Source organism: Vicugna pacos, chromosome 2 (genome assembly GCF_048564905.1).
Source record: "Vicugna pacos chromosome 2, VicPac4, whole genome shotgun sequence".
In the NCBI taxonomy this organism is placed as follows: domain Eukaryota; kingdom Metazoa; phylum Chordata; class Mammalia; order Artiodactyla; family Camelidae; genus Vicugna; species Vicugna pacos.
Window position 1 is genome coordinate 32,636,440 of NC_132988.1, and position 15,620 is coordinate 32,652,059.

The following is a 15,620-nucleotide window of genomic DNA, read 5'->3' on the forward strand; positions in this document are numbered from 1 at the left end:
AATGTTTATGGAGTACCTTTTTACTATCACAGAGTGGATATGAGATTCACAACCTTTCAATATTATTTTTTGTGATCATCTTGCGATTTGCTAATATTTCCTTACTACCATTCAAACTTTTTCCTGCATTCTTAGGTTGTCATTACTGAAGGCATAGTACCAATCAGCTTTTATGCTCAAAGATATAGGAACCAAAATCAATAGACCAGAAAACTATGAAATGCAATGGTTTTGGTGATCTGTTATTTTTGTGCTCTGCACAAGGAAACTCAAATCCTGTGTTTGATGAAAAACGTGCATGACCAGTTGCACCGGCCACTGTAATAAGGCATGATACCGCCCAGAAACCTGTGCAATTGAATTTAGGTTGCGAGCTGATATCTGTTGCCATATGCATCTTTCTCTGTAAGATAATTCATTTTAGGCATTCTACTTACACTAACATATTTTTAAATTCATACTTGTAGACATCTTAGTTTTTAGGTGTTTGATTTTACATTAAAGAAAGGAAAATTAGTCCTCACTCTTTGCTTTTCTGTATGATCAACTATAAATATTAAAATACCATAACTGCCTTTTCTGTAGTCATTTACACGATGGTAGGATGATGTCCCAAATATTTCACACCCAAAATAGATGTGAAAGTCTTATAGACACCGTAGAAGCACATCAGAATAATACTTTAAAAATCTCACTCAACATATTAATAATGATAATAGTGAATATTTATTGAGTCTTTAGGTACTCAAGGACTGGTTTAAGAAGTTCACGTAAATTGTATCATCTATTCCTCATAAGTTAGTACAGCTGTTATCTCGACTTTATGTGTAATTAAGCTGAAGGGTAGAAAGGTTAAGTGACATTTTTAGGACCACAGACCTAATGAGGAATGGATCTGGGGTGTGATCGCTGTGACTGGGATGTGGGGCTGTTCAGTGCTGGCCTGGAGCCAGAAGGTGTGAGCAGCTGGACAGGTGATGCTCAGTAAGACGCAGTGGGACTCTGGACAAGCTGATCCCAGGGACCAACACGAGGCAGGAGCTGGAGAAAAAGGCCCATCTGGGAGCGATGCTAGATACTTTCCAGTTTAAGTTTGTGGAGCATCTGGGGATACCAATCTGGCCACAGATTTTGAATTTCTTGTAACAGACATGTTAAGGCTAAAATCAGTATTTTCTGGGGTATTACTGATGGCCAATGTTCGGGCTACATTTCTTGAATATATGTTTAATTATATACAATTTGATGAAATGGAAGTTAATGATCTGAATGGTATTACTATTCCATTGATTGTATTAAAAAAAATTAACTGGATATCTGTGCATAGGAAGGAGGGTGTACACTCAATGAACTGAGAGAGGGGATAACTAAATCCAGGTCTCAGAGGCAAAGGATGGGAGGACATGAAGGGCTATTTTGTCTCTTTTACTGACATTATATTCCACTCACCAAATCTCATATTCAAAATGGGAATAAGAGAAGAACTTACCCTAAAAGAGGTATTGAGAGAAATGTAGTAATGTGCTTAGAATACTGCTTGGTGCAGAGTTAAAATGTATTCTGTGTTACTCTTTGCTATTGTATGTGTTTTAAAAGCAAAAAGGGGGGAGGAATTGGCATTCGTTTGTCTGTTTGTTTGCTTTGTGCAGAGGTATCCTAGGTAGAGCTTTATTTTCTGGATGGCATCTAATTCGGTACTCATACACTGCTGGCCACAGAATTTTTTTTCTTAATGTGCATTCTTTTTTTATTGAAGTATAGTCAGTTTACAACACTGTGTCAATTTCTGGTCTATAGCACAGTGCTTCAGTCATACATGTATTTGTTTTCATCTTCTTTTTCATTATAGGTTACTACAAGATATTGAAAAGGAAAGGCCCATTTTTAATCTTACAGATTTCTGTGTCATAGTTCTCAGGATTTCTGTTCCCCCACAAAACTTTCAAGTCAACCATATGATATTTTTTTCAGGAAAACATTTTGAATCATTCTTCCCTTTTAATGATTTCTTAAGTTACAATATGAGACACTTAGCTTTCAAAACTTGCACAGCTGTGTGGAAGCTATGTTGAGCTGAACATTTAAAAATGCAAAATTTAAAAATTTACACCAAGAGTTTTAAAGAAGACCTGAATATTTCTAATATGCTTTCTAATCAACAATGTTTAAACTTGTTAAGAAATAACTCAGTAACTGACAGGTTTTATCTTTGGCATCCTGTGGTGTTTGGTGTTTGGTATTCCGATGACACACATGGAAAACCTCGTGTAACGGTGACTAACTCATTTGGTCAGGAACATGTGATTTCTTTCCGTGTCTATAAACTACATAAATACCGTTGCTGATGTGTTTTCTGAATTAGTAAGCAAAAAACATTGTTTACTCAGGAAAATATTCAGCAAGTTCAATCTCATGGTCTCCACACCACAGAATATCTAAGTTTTTCACAAGATTTTAAAAGCACACCAGCAACAGCAGATGGTTCTGGTTTGAGAAGTGGCCCCGTAGGTAATCCCACATCCAAATGGGACAACTTCTCAAGCCAAGAACCATCCCCAGGGTCCCCTCTTCTTTCCTTGTTAGCAGCCACAACCCACTTTAAAAGCACTTGGGCTTCTTCGCCTCCTATTTTCTTCAAGAACTGACGGAATGAAGCACAGTCTCTCCAGCGGCCCCACTTGCTTGTTGCCCCAAGGGATGTGCATGATGGTCTCATTGATCTCTTCCAGTTTTACAAGGAAACCTTATAAATACATTGTTCTACAGTTATAAGTCTTTTGCTGAGATTTAACTCACCCTGAATTCTGCCCCCAGTATTTTTCACTTTTATCCTTGGGGGTAGGGCTTCCCACCGCACAGCCCGCTCCGGCCTCAGACTTGTCCGCTACAGCCTGAGCACCAGAAGTCCCTGCCTCTCAGCTTTAGGCAGAAACATGAAATCAAGGGAGAAAAACAGGAATGCCCCCTGATTTTAAGTGAGTCTCATTTCTACGATGAAAGACATGAGTTCTCTAGTCCTTGGCCCACACAGATCTTAGCACTTCCTCTCAAGTGAGGAAGCCACGTTTTGTTGTTGCTGCTCTTCTGTTTTTGTGCGCTTATTTTTGAACCTTTCCTCTTAACTGTGAGAAGAAGTGGTCTTGGGGGCTTACGTTCCTGCTTTCCAATAGCTTTTTGGTTATATATCAAGTAAAGTGCTACATGCTTACTATTACCTTATCTTCAGCCCAGAACTTTCTGCTGGCTCTAAACTGATACATCCAACTGACTCTGTTGTCTGCTCTTGCTCTAGAGAGCCTCAAAATTAGTATGTCAAAAACTGAAGTCTTAATTATTCTGTGTAAATTTAGCCTGCATATTTATATATAAATTGAAAAACACATGCACATATACATATAAACACATATATGATATTGAACACTTATTTGATACCAGATATAAACGTGTGAGACTCTTATACATGTATTACTCATTTAAAATATAGATTCATGGAGTACATATAACTGTTTAATTTTTATTTAATAAAAAGCTTTAGACTCAAAGAGTTCAAGCAAGTTTTTTACAATCAGCCATAGCAGACAAAAGAAAGCTAATTTTGAACCCTTAAAAAATATATTTTCTCAGTTCATTAGGCTCAGATAAAACTATGCCACTCTTATGGCAGACTCTATTATTATTATCATCATCATCATCGTCACCATCATCAATATTATTTCAGTGTACGTCTGCCGTTAAGTTATTAGCTGAGAGAAGGGATAATGCCTTAATCCATCTTTATATAAACCCATCATGCATGCCAACAGGCCTTGTTCTCAATGTGTGTTGACTTCTCCTTTGATTCTATACATGGAAATCTGGTCTAGTGACTACATGGCTGCAACTTCAAAGAGCGGGACACTTCTAGAAATATGCATCTGGGAATACAGGCCTTAGCCTAGGGCTAGGGGCAGAGAACAGGACTACAGACAAAGGTCAAAGTTTTAGAGATAGTCTACTACTTATAAACAGAGGGTCCCAATTAATCCTGAATCCCATGAGAAGAATCAGAATCCTAAGGGCCAGTGTTTAGCTTGGATAGACCTGATAATGATGAATTACATAGGTAGTGGTATAATAGGGCAAGATTACTCAATTCCTCTGGAATTGGTTTATGAGAACCAGATGCAAACAGCAAAGAAAGGTAGGATGAAATGACCCAGACTCCTCGTAGAGGACAATGAGCCAATGAAAAGGGTTGAAGAAACAAATATATAAAAGGTCAAGATCTCAGAAATGTATACTTGTAAAGGTGAGGAGGATACAGTGGACATTGGAAATATAATTAAAAGTCAGATGATAAAAGGAACCTCAAATTTCATTTTGTAAAATTATATGTACTGTATATGTTGTACATCTGTGGATGTGTGATAGATGTATGTACATATATAAATGTAAAATAAACATGATAAATTGATAGAGTCTTCTGAAATTTTTAGAGCAAATAGTAAAAAATACATATGATTCTTAAAAGCATTTTTAAAAGTATGCAAAAACGTAGCTCACACACACATACACAGATATACACACATACACACTATTCACAGCTTAATCTTCTGATAGCCCATTATACTGTGGGTAGTTTCAAGCTTTGTCTAAGTCCTATTTTGTACTCTTCAGTTTGGGAAATGATTAAACTGGCACTGCCTTTTAACAATGGTGGCTCAAAAAAGGTCAAAATATATAAAAATTAAGTTCAAGGAAACTTTAAGATTTTAAAAAGAAAAAACTTTCAGGCAACTGGTCTATCAAAAAATACTTTAAAATGTGTAATGAATGAGTCTAAGTATCTAAAGTTCAAACTGCAGGCATTTTACGTTTTTAATGTTAGCCCCTATAAATTAAACATACTTTACTGAAACATGAAAAACTATTCAGCCCAATAGAATTTTTGCTTAACTGAAATCTGTTGCTTTGCAACAAAGCCGATTTCATTCCTGACATCAAACATTTGGTGAATGGGTCCCCTGACTGGCTGTGTGTTTGTTGTAATAAAGTATTAGCTTCTTTTTACCCATGAAGTAAACACATATTTCTCACACTAAGTAAGCCATCCTCTAAAAATGTATTGAACTCACCAATTCAATATTAAGTATGTGGTTAGATTTAAATTTGAATCCAGAAAATATATGAAGCAAATAAGCATGTAATAGTTCAAATATGACCAACAGATTTTGCCTTAAAATTTTCATTTTATGTTACTGCTAATTAGTTCTACAAATATGTTTATATAAACTAGGTATATACACACTTAAGTAACATGTTATTTTTTAATCATTTCTGCAGGAATCTTTATCAAAAATATTATATTTTCTTAATATAACTTCCTACTGAATAGAACTGACAAGCAAAACTAAAGAAATTACTTAGTAATGTTAGGAAAAAGAGACTGAAGTGTGATGTGAATGTACTTAATGCCACTGAACTGTACATTTAAGAATGGCTAAAATGGTAAACCTTATGTTATATGTATTTTACCACAATTTTTGAAAATTTACAAAATAAAATATAGTGTAAATTAAATATATTATCCCCCACACAAAGCATGTCATGAGAAATTACTTTTTGGACAACATTTCAAAAAAAGTCCTCTCAACACATGTTGAAACTCTGAAATACCAGAAGCAGTCACCAAATTCTAAATGTAACCTGCCTCCTACCTACTTAGTGAAAATACCAAGTTATATATTTACAGAATAATTATCAAAATAAGTTACACCAATGATTAAGTTTTAACAAGATAAAATTAGAAGACTTTTGAAAAGAAAAAAAAGCCCTTGTAATAAGCCTATGTTAATTTCTACTGTATATAATATTTGTCCTTTAGGTAGTATAAACATTTTCTTTAATATTTCAAATAGTTTGTTTCCATTTCAAAGATGGGTTTCCTTTGTCTACTCAGATTTACAGGTTAAATTCAGTAAATGAAAAGTTGACTGAAATTATTTTATCAAATTTTAATTCTATGCAGTTAATTGTGGCTCTTATGTAATAACGCCAATTCTAGCACTTGTTTAATGGAACTTTGGAAGTGAAACCATCTTTTTTTTTTTTGTATTTTTATCCTGTGAATATACAAATGAAATTCTACGTAGGAAATTTTTTCCTAAGAAGAAGCTGATTTAAAGGAAATTATTTAAGTAAATGATTTATAATAGTACTTACGTCACTAACAGGTATGGTACAAAGTCTTGCTAGAAATAAGAGGAAATGAATCAATCACCAACTATCAACCTTGGAAACAAAATTCTCATCTAAGACAAACACCCCAATGGAAATAAACGAAACTGCCTTCAACTGAAATGTATAATTAAGTCAAATGCAAGTGATTTCTGGTAATTGAAGATAACCCTGGCAGAATTTAATTGATGGACTCACTGGTGCCTTACGGAAAGTTTTCAAGCAATTTTCATCATTAAGTATGTTCATCGTAACAGACAAGGCAAGCTCTTCTTCAACATTTTCCTTTCCCACAAATGATACTGACAAAATGCAGTCTTCCTGGGACATTTCAAAAACAACTCTCTTTAGATGCAAAATGCCATATTCCACACTTCTGACCTCTCTTTTGACTGCAGAAACATTTGCAACGCAGTGACCCTCTCAACTGAACAATGTGATAGTATGAATTCCAAATGTCATTATAGCCTCACCAAGAAAATAAAGCATGGTGATTAGCCCTTTTAGCTTTTTAGGATTAACTTTTATAAAAGCATCGTGTTTCCCTCTATTAAAAAGTAATTTCCAATCCCTGCATAAGAATGAGGTTTATTCCCTCTTTCAGTCGGATGATAAATGCCCTTAATTAGAAATGCTAATAACTGAACTTTTCCCCTCAGATCTATTAATTCTGCTGACACATAGGCAGTTCATAACTAAACTTTTGGGCCAAATCTATTGCCAGATTATCTTTATATCCCTTTAGTATATTAGACTGAAGACAGATAAGTAAAGAGAATATATTTAATCTGTGCACAGATTAATATTCCATCCCTAAATTAAGTGCAAATACTGACTCATTGTATGTGCATGTTATTAGTATAATATTTAACATTCGGTTTGCACTCTATACTTTATAAACCCTTTATAAAACCCAAATCATTTCCTGATTTGATGAGAACAGCAATCCTTTGATTTCAAATTCATAGTCTTATTTTACGAGCTGTTTTAATCACAGAGAACCACAAGTTGTTTCCTTTTTCCTTGCAAAAACCAACGTTCTATTTAATATAAAAATAATATTTAATCCAAAGAGAAGCAACTCTTATAAACATGGCTTACATAGAACATATTATGGCAGATGAGCTAATATGTAGGAAACAGTGAGTAATGCTTAAGGAGTGGTCTCCTCGATCAGGTTCAGTGGCTTCAAATGCTGTTTTCACTGATTAACGGCTGCCTGTTGACTTGACTGCCAGTCCAAGTCAAGTTGCTTACCTTCTCTAATACTCAGTTTTATTTTTGTTTTTCCTTTAGTCCATAATATTGAGATAATAGTATCTAATTTACAAGGCTGTTGTGAGATTAGATGAGATGATCGTATAGTACAAATTCGGGTACGTACAAGCACTCAGTATGCACAGAATGAATATCATCTAAATTATGACTTCCCAAGTTGTATCTCTACTCAGACATCTTCCCTGAGACCTAAACTTTAACATCTATCTACCTGACATCTCCAGTGGAGACATCGTACTGTCTAAAATACAATATATCCAAAAAATAATTAATGATAATTCACCCTAAAATTCTTTTCTTTCCCCATCTCCAAATTTCTCTGGCCAGTATTCTAGAACTCACACTTGATTTGTCCCTTTGCCTAATTTCCTACACCTCCAATTCCCATCATCCAGTTCTACTGGCTCAACCTTCAAAATGGATACAATGTTTAGCTCCTTCACACTGTCTCCCAATGTCGAACACGATCATGTCTCTTCGGGACTGCTGGTGAGGCCTTTTAGTCACCACTTCTATTCCTGTTGTAGTCACCACTGCCACGAAACCAGACCTTTCCAAAGTCTCCCGTCACTCCCCTGTCCCACGTCTTAACAAGGCTTCACCTCACTCTTTAAATAACATGAGAGCTCCTTGCCCTGGCCTAAAATGTTCACATGATCCAGCCTCGGCCCACCTTATCTTCCAAGACTCTTCCTCTCCTGTACTCTGGGCCAGCCATCCAGGCCCGCTTGCTTGTCTTTGGATGTAGCCAACTTGATCCCTGCCTCTGGCCCGTTTCATCTGCCAGCAATGCTGCTCACCCAGATCTTCACATTTCACTGTCCTGACTAGACTATTAAAAACAATGCCTCTAGTTCCTTACTTTCTAGCCACTTTAACTGCTCTGTTTAACCCCATAGCATCTCATGTAACTCCTGGTCTATGTATTACATTTTGTCTCTCTTTCTGACTAGAATGTAACTTCTATGAGGACAGAGACTGTCATTTTTTCACCTTGGTATCTCCAGTTCCTAGAAGGATACCTGGCAGAGACTGCTCCGTAAATATTTTCCAACAAAACATTGTCAAGATACTTGTTACACACCAGTACTGCCCGCAGACGTGCAGGAGTCTCACTGACTCTAAACAGAATTCACTTATAAGGTCTATTAAATTCCCATCATAGTTAGGTTTTAATAAATGCAAGATGACAATTAGCAGGGATAATTGGCAATATTATCTTCTACCTGGAAAACCTACTGAATTTTTATATCTTCTCCTACTTAGCAATTTAATTTGAACAATGCCTAAATTTAAGCTTATTTTCAAACCATCAGCACTGAAATGACTGATTCCAATGGATTTGACTTCACCTAAAATATTTGGAAATATTTATTTATTTATTTGGAAAAGAAAAATAACAGTAGAATGTTTTATTCATTAGAGTACAATGAAGAGCATGTAAGAAGAAAGGCTTTCTTAAAATTGCATTTTTGGAAATCGATGTTTTGCAAAGAGGCAAACTGCCTAATTATTCCAGGCCTCAACTTTCTTATCTCAAAAACAAAGGAAAGGGACTGGCTCATTTCCAAAAAAATTCTTCTGGCTATAAAATTATCATTTTAAGTCAGATTTTTCCTAGAGTTTTTTTCACATATAGTTCTCTTTTAAAATCCTTCCACATTACACCCTGGGTTTTACCTGTAACATCCCCTTACTATCACATCATCTTATTTTGCTGCTTTTTTTGTATATGAATTCAGTTCCTTGTAAGAATGGTAGCAGATATTAATGGCTCACGGACTCTGAATTTACTGGTGAGGGCAGAAGATCATCAAAGGTTAAAATATTTTTTCTAAGAGACCTGGAAAAATTACATGTATAGATGCATAGCTATTGGAATATTTTATCTGAACACCAAAATCTTCATAACAAAACTCAAAACAAGCAAACCTTTTCGTATTACATTTATGTAAAGACTCATAGGCCTTTATCATTAAGCTATGTGGAGCCAAATGCTACATGTAGGATGTATTTTTTGTAGCGAAAAAGGTGTTGGGTATTTGGGAGATATGGAAGGCTCAGACCGTGTTGCTTTGGGAAGCCCAGGTATAAAAGAATTGCCAAGTGCCGAAACTTTTCAAAAGCAGTTTCTGTTTATGCAGATTTTGAGTTAGTGAGCCGAATTAAGAAATGTAGGCAGCACAGCACAAAGCAGAGACAAGACCTACCTAGAAACATCTAACAGATAACAGAATTGAGTCAGAGCCAGAAGGTTCAGGAGAGAGTCATGGGAATATAGCTCCAGCAGTATTTTAAGCATTTGAAACTGAATTAAAGCCATAAAATGCTTCAGTGGGCCCTTACATATGACTGCAATTTATCACATCACACTAAACACCCCAGAGCCTTAAACACTTGTGCTGCTTTTCAAAGCAGGGGTCAATTTGAATGACCACAACCAATGTAGCGAAAACTTCTGGAATTTCAGCCATGAGTTAAAAAAGATTGGCACTTTTCCTTTCGGTGGGTATTTTGAAAAACCTGCAAGTGATAAACACACAACAATAAACTAAATAAAAGTATGGTAAATAAATACAAAATAATGTCTGTGTGTTAAAATAACAGAATGGTGATAACGAATTACCACCATTTTTCACTTATTAAATCATTCATTCATTCAACATAGTTTATTAAGCACTTGCTATGTTACAAGTTCTAGTCTGGATGTTTCTGGGAATTCAGTTTTGAATAAGACTTAGGAAGTTCACATTCTACTCGAAGCATGACAGTTATTGCTGGGGGAAAGAAACTATCCAGACTCATATATATATAGTATACATATATACTATATGTACATAAACATGTAATCTTAAGTAACAATTGGTGTTAAGAAGAAATCACAACAAAGTAAAGCGACAGACGGTGGCACTGGAGAGAGGGGAGGTGGGACCTCTGGATGGTGGTCAGATAAGTCCTCTGAGAAGCTGACGTTTGACCTCGATGTAATGACAAAATAACTAAGACGTGAAAGTGCTCTCATCCCATTAAAAATTAGAAAAAGAAAAATACCCCAGCCAGCTACAAAGTAGAACACTCCAGACAGCAAGACCTACAAGCAAAGGACCGAAGGCAGGAAAAGGTTGACATTTTTAAAGGGGCCAGGTTAACTTGCATTGCCAATGTCTAGTAAATGTTTGGCAACTGCTTTTTAGAAGCAAGTCCCCCAGGTTCGCTCATTTCTGTGGTGTAAATATTCCTACATTGGCCGATTTCAACCTGACCTACATGAAGATACCGAACGCAGTGCTGGGAGGTGATAGTGGCTGGCACATGACAAAGGCAGCAGCTGATAGTGACAGAAGGGGCCAGAGAAGTGGACAGAGGCCTGGTCATTTAATGCCATGTGGTCAGTGGCAAGTTTTTATTCTTGGACATTGCTAAAGTTTTTAAGTAAGTGATGGGGCATAATGGTCTAATTCTAAATTTTTTCAGATTCGTTTCTATAACAGCTCATTACAAGAAACTGCATATAGTTCCCTGTGTCATACAGTGGGTTCTTGTTTATTTTACATATAGTGATGTGTATCTATTAATCCCAAACTCCTAATCTATCCCTCCCTGCCCTTTCCCCTCTGGTAACCACAGTTTATTTTCTATTTCCATGAATCTACTTCTGGTTTGTAAATAAAATTTGTAGCTCTTTTTTTTTTGATTCCACATATAAGTGACATCATATGATAGTAAGTTTTTTTTTCTGTATTCTATATCTATATTCTGTGTTCTACATTCTGTATTCTACATTCTATATTCTGTATTCTGTATTCTATATTCTATATTCTGTGTTCTACATTCTATATTCAACATTCTATATTCTGTATTCTGTATTCTATATCTAAATTCTGTGTTCTGAATTCCATGTTCTAAATTCTCGGTTATGTATTGTGTATTCTCTATTCTATATTCTGTGTTCTACATTCTGTATTCAACATTCTATACTCTGTATTCTGTATTCTATATTCTATATTCTGTGTTCTGAAATCCATGTTCTAAATTCTGGGTTCTGTATTCTGTATTCTAAATTCTGTATTCTATATTCTACATTCTGCATTCTGTATTCTATATTCTACATTCTGCATTCTGTATTCTATATTCTATATTCTGTGTTCTACATTCTGTATTCTACATTCTATATTCTGTATTCTATATTCTATATTCTGTGTTCTGAATTCCATGTTCTAAATTCTGGGTTCTGTATTCTGTATTCTCTATTCTATATTCTCTGTTCTACATTCTGTATTCTACATTCTATACTCTGTATTCTGTATTCTAAATTCTATATTCTGTGTTCTGATAGTAAGTTTTTAGAGTAGGGATTGCTATTTCCATTCTATATGTATGAGCATGAAGGCAATTTGTTCAAGGTCATGTAGCTAGGAAATGGCAGAGGTGGCCTTTGATTCTCTTTTTCACTCTAAAGCTATGTGTGTACCCCTAGGATATACTTCCACTTTGTAAATTAATTCTCAAGATTAATTTTTGAAAGTGTACTGCTCTAGGTTCCCTGATAATTTCCTGCTACTTACTATATTAAGAACATATTGTTTTACTTATTGCACTTATGGGAAGACAATAAGGAAAACTCTTCTAAGGAAGTGTACTTGGGAACACAATTCCAAAGCAAGCGAAGGACATTAATCGCTTTAGGGCCAGCTCCCCTCTTAGAAGGAATCACATTGAGCTGGGTTCTCTGCAGCACCTGCATTAACGTATCTAGGTGAAGCCTCAGCCTCGGAGGAGTTTCTACATGGTACAGTGTATATTTCCAGAAGAAACAACAATGAACAATACAGAATTAAACAAAATACCATCTTGAAGTAAGTTGTAGTCTCAACTCATTAAATGAATCTTTGGTAAGTAAATCCTATAGAAAAAAAAAGTTAGAATTATTATACTCTGTTACAGTCTTGTTATGTAACGATGTAGCATTCAGCCCCACACACAGATGATCTGTGTGGTTGTGGCTCATTTCAAGCAGTAGACAGGAGTAGTTAGAGAGTTTCCAGATGTGCTGCTCTATAACCATGCAAGTCAGTAAATAAAAATACGGTCAGGCTGGAATGCTAATAGTTTCTCCCCCAAAACATTCAAAGATTTAGAGGTTTGCTGATAAAAAAAGCTGCTGCTTCAATTGCTGTCACACTGCCAAAGTTGACCCATCTTTGGGCCGCCATCAGGTAAGAACTTAAAAAGAGCAAAGCAAAAGTGATTTGTGAGCGAAGGAATAAAACTGTCAAATGTGTTTTCTTGTTTAGAACACTTTGATATTTTCCCAATTCTTAGAACTCTGCAAATTTGAGAATAACATGGCATCTGGGACCTAAAGGCTGCCATATTTTTCTTAATTTTCTCGTGTCATCTACCAATTTGACTTCTAAATCATAGCCGTGAATACGTATTTTAAACCTTTCATCAGAGACTGCATTCCTGGGATACAGGCTTACACTGCAGATTCTGAAGCTGGATATCTAAAACTCTCATATTCTTCTGTAATAGTGGATATGCACGATACCAAAAGTGTACAGAGGAACTTAATGTAAAATTGTGGCCACAAAAGAATTTTAATAATTTTAAGATCGTCTATTCCAATTTCCCTCACAATTTCTGATTGTTTTGTGCGTGAGCCATATTAAACGACCTTCAGACCCTAATTGAATACTTCTACTCCAGTGGCCTCAGGAACACCCATCCACTTCAGGGCAACTCAAAAAAAAAAAAAAAAAGAAAAAAATGCCTTCATAAAAATATGTGCTTTAGGGCAAAGTTCAATCAGTTCTCTAATTTCCAGGACTGTCAAAATATTGTGACTGAGGTACCAGAGCCACTGAGTCTCATTTATGCCTCCCACTATGCTCCCTAGCACCATATTTAAGACTCTGAATAACAAACTTCTAAATATTTTTATTTCACTGATAACCTGAATTTTCACTCTCTGTAACTCAGAACTCTCCTATCTCAAATATATATACACTTGGTTTTCACATTTTCCATTTAATGGCAACAGTCCTTCATAGAAATTAAACTTACATTTCCATTCTTTGTCTTTATATTAAGAATTATAAATCCCCAATTTTCCCCAAGATGGAGACTGATGGCATCAGGAATGCACATAGTTTGGCTCCCTGGAACCCAGCCATGGTTCTTGCACTGGTTTAACATCAACGCTCCTCCTTGTGAAAGTTCCTCCTAACAGGCTCTATAATACTTATGGAGTAAGGAGCAAGGCAAATATTCCTAAGAATTTTAAAATGTTTTAAGTGCACGGATCCCAGTTCTTGTTAGAATCATTATACATACTATGTGTTAGGCATATTTAGCAATTTAACATATGTTGTATCAATTAAACCTTGTAATAAACTCCCACTGAGAAAGTTACTGAGATTGAGATAATACATTTTGCTTGAATCAGGAATAAGATGATGATGGAACCAGAATTCAAATCAAGATCAATTCAAATTCAAAGATTTTATCATTATAGTAATAGAATATTACTGGGTTTACTTTGTAAATAAAAGAATTTTGGAAACAAATATATTTTTCAACTTTTACTTTACCTTCACATTAGAACCTTCAGTGTACACTTTAGTTGGAAGTCAGATATGCTAGGGTCTAAATCCAACTCTGCTACATCTTGGCTGTGTAATCCTGGGCAAATTACTTAACCACTCTGAGCCTGGGTTTACAGAAAGTACAGTGGAAAGAAAAATGCCTAAGTCTTTGAGATACTAAAGAAAAGGAATGTGTAGAAATGGATTAATATCTGTAAAACCTGGTGAACTGCAACACTCAGATAGCCAAAAATCAAAAAAAACAACCATTCTCTTCCCCTTCACCTTTGGCTTCATAGGTATACAAAAAGATTGTTAAATTCTCAGGATTATTGGATTGAAAACAGAGACTCTGTTTACATGGTTACATTCTTTCTCTGCCATGGCTTTTGACTTAGAATGTTCCAAAGTACAAATCCTCTGATGGAGAACTTCTGTGAGTTATTACCTGCCCATCCTGGGTCACCCTGCACTGCACCCTTGATTCTCACAGTCAGAATCTGCTCCCCACTCTGGGATGACCTATGTGTGACACATGGTCTGTACAGCGAATCTTAACAGTGACTGATGCCTTAGAGACAAGATTCCTGGTCTTTGGTCCTCCTCCCCCCGTATCACCTCCACAAACACTCTGTTTCTGTGCGTGCCTAGAATTGACTGCATATTTCCAGTAACTGGAGAGGAAAGCTGAGACTAGGGTGTTTTTGTAGTAAAATATAGATTCTAAATATCTGACTCTCAACCAGTTTCTATTCCATTTCAACCTCTCTTCTCTCCAGGTGACTCTTGAGATACTAGATTGATTTGAGCATATGGTAGTGACTGTATTTTTCACATGAAAACGCTTACTTCCTGAGCAAAAAGCACAATACTGTCTTGCATGCATAGTGAAACATGTTTTGGATCAACTTGCTTTAAGTTTTATGTGGTGAGCACACTGCATTCTGTTCATCATTCTTTGGGATTTTATAGCTTGCATGAAGTGTAACATGGTCTTTGACACGCATTAAAAAAATATACAGAAAATAGTGCTTTCTTTCATAAAGCAGTAGTCTCAGATGATTACACTCCCAAAAGTAAATGGCAAATAATACATAGACAGTGCCACCTCAATTAATTAACAGTGGCACTATCATCTGAATATGTAACCTAAATTTATAATTACTCTTAATCTAAAAATCTCCTTTTTAACGAGAAGTGGTGACCTGAAAGTGTCATATACATATGAAGTTGGTCATATACAACAAAAGTATCAATATATTACATTCATCAAAAACTTTTCAACCTCAGTAAAAACAGCTCATTTGAAAATTCAGAATTGTTTTTCAATGTCAGTATCCACATGTCTACGTGAATATACATATATAAAAATCTTCAGTCATTTGAGGTTCCAACAAATCTGCCTTGGTTTAAAACAATTTTAACAAATTTTTAAAAAATTGTCAAGATTTCTACAGTCTCCAATACTTAAAATACTAAGTTGTGACAATTTTATAAATGAATGTTACATAAGGGCAATGTTTCATAATTCTCTGACAC

At 35.5% G+C, this 15,620-nt stretch overlaps 1 protein-coding gene across 1 annotated transcript in view; it reads right to left on the reverse strand.

The window, feature by feature from the left end:
- FAT4 (FAT atypical cadherin 4) overlaps nucleotides 1-15,620 on the reverse strand; it is a 157,915-nt gene that overhangs the window by 53,184 nt on the left and 89,111 nt on the right. The gene's annotated exons all lie outside the window — the stretch shown is intronic.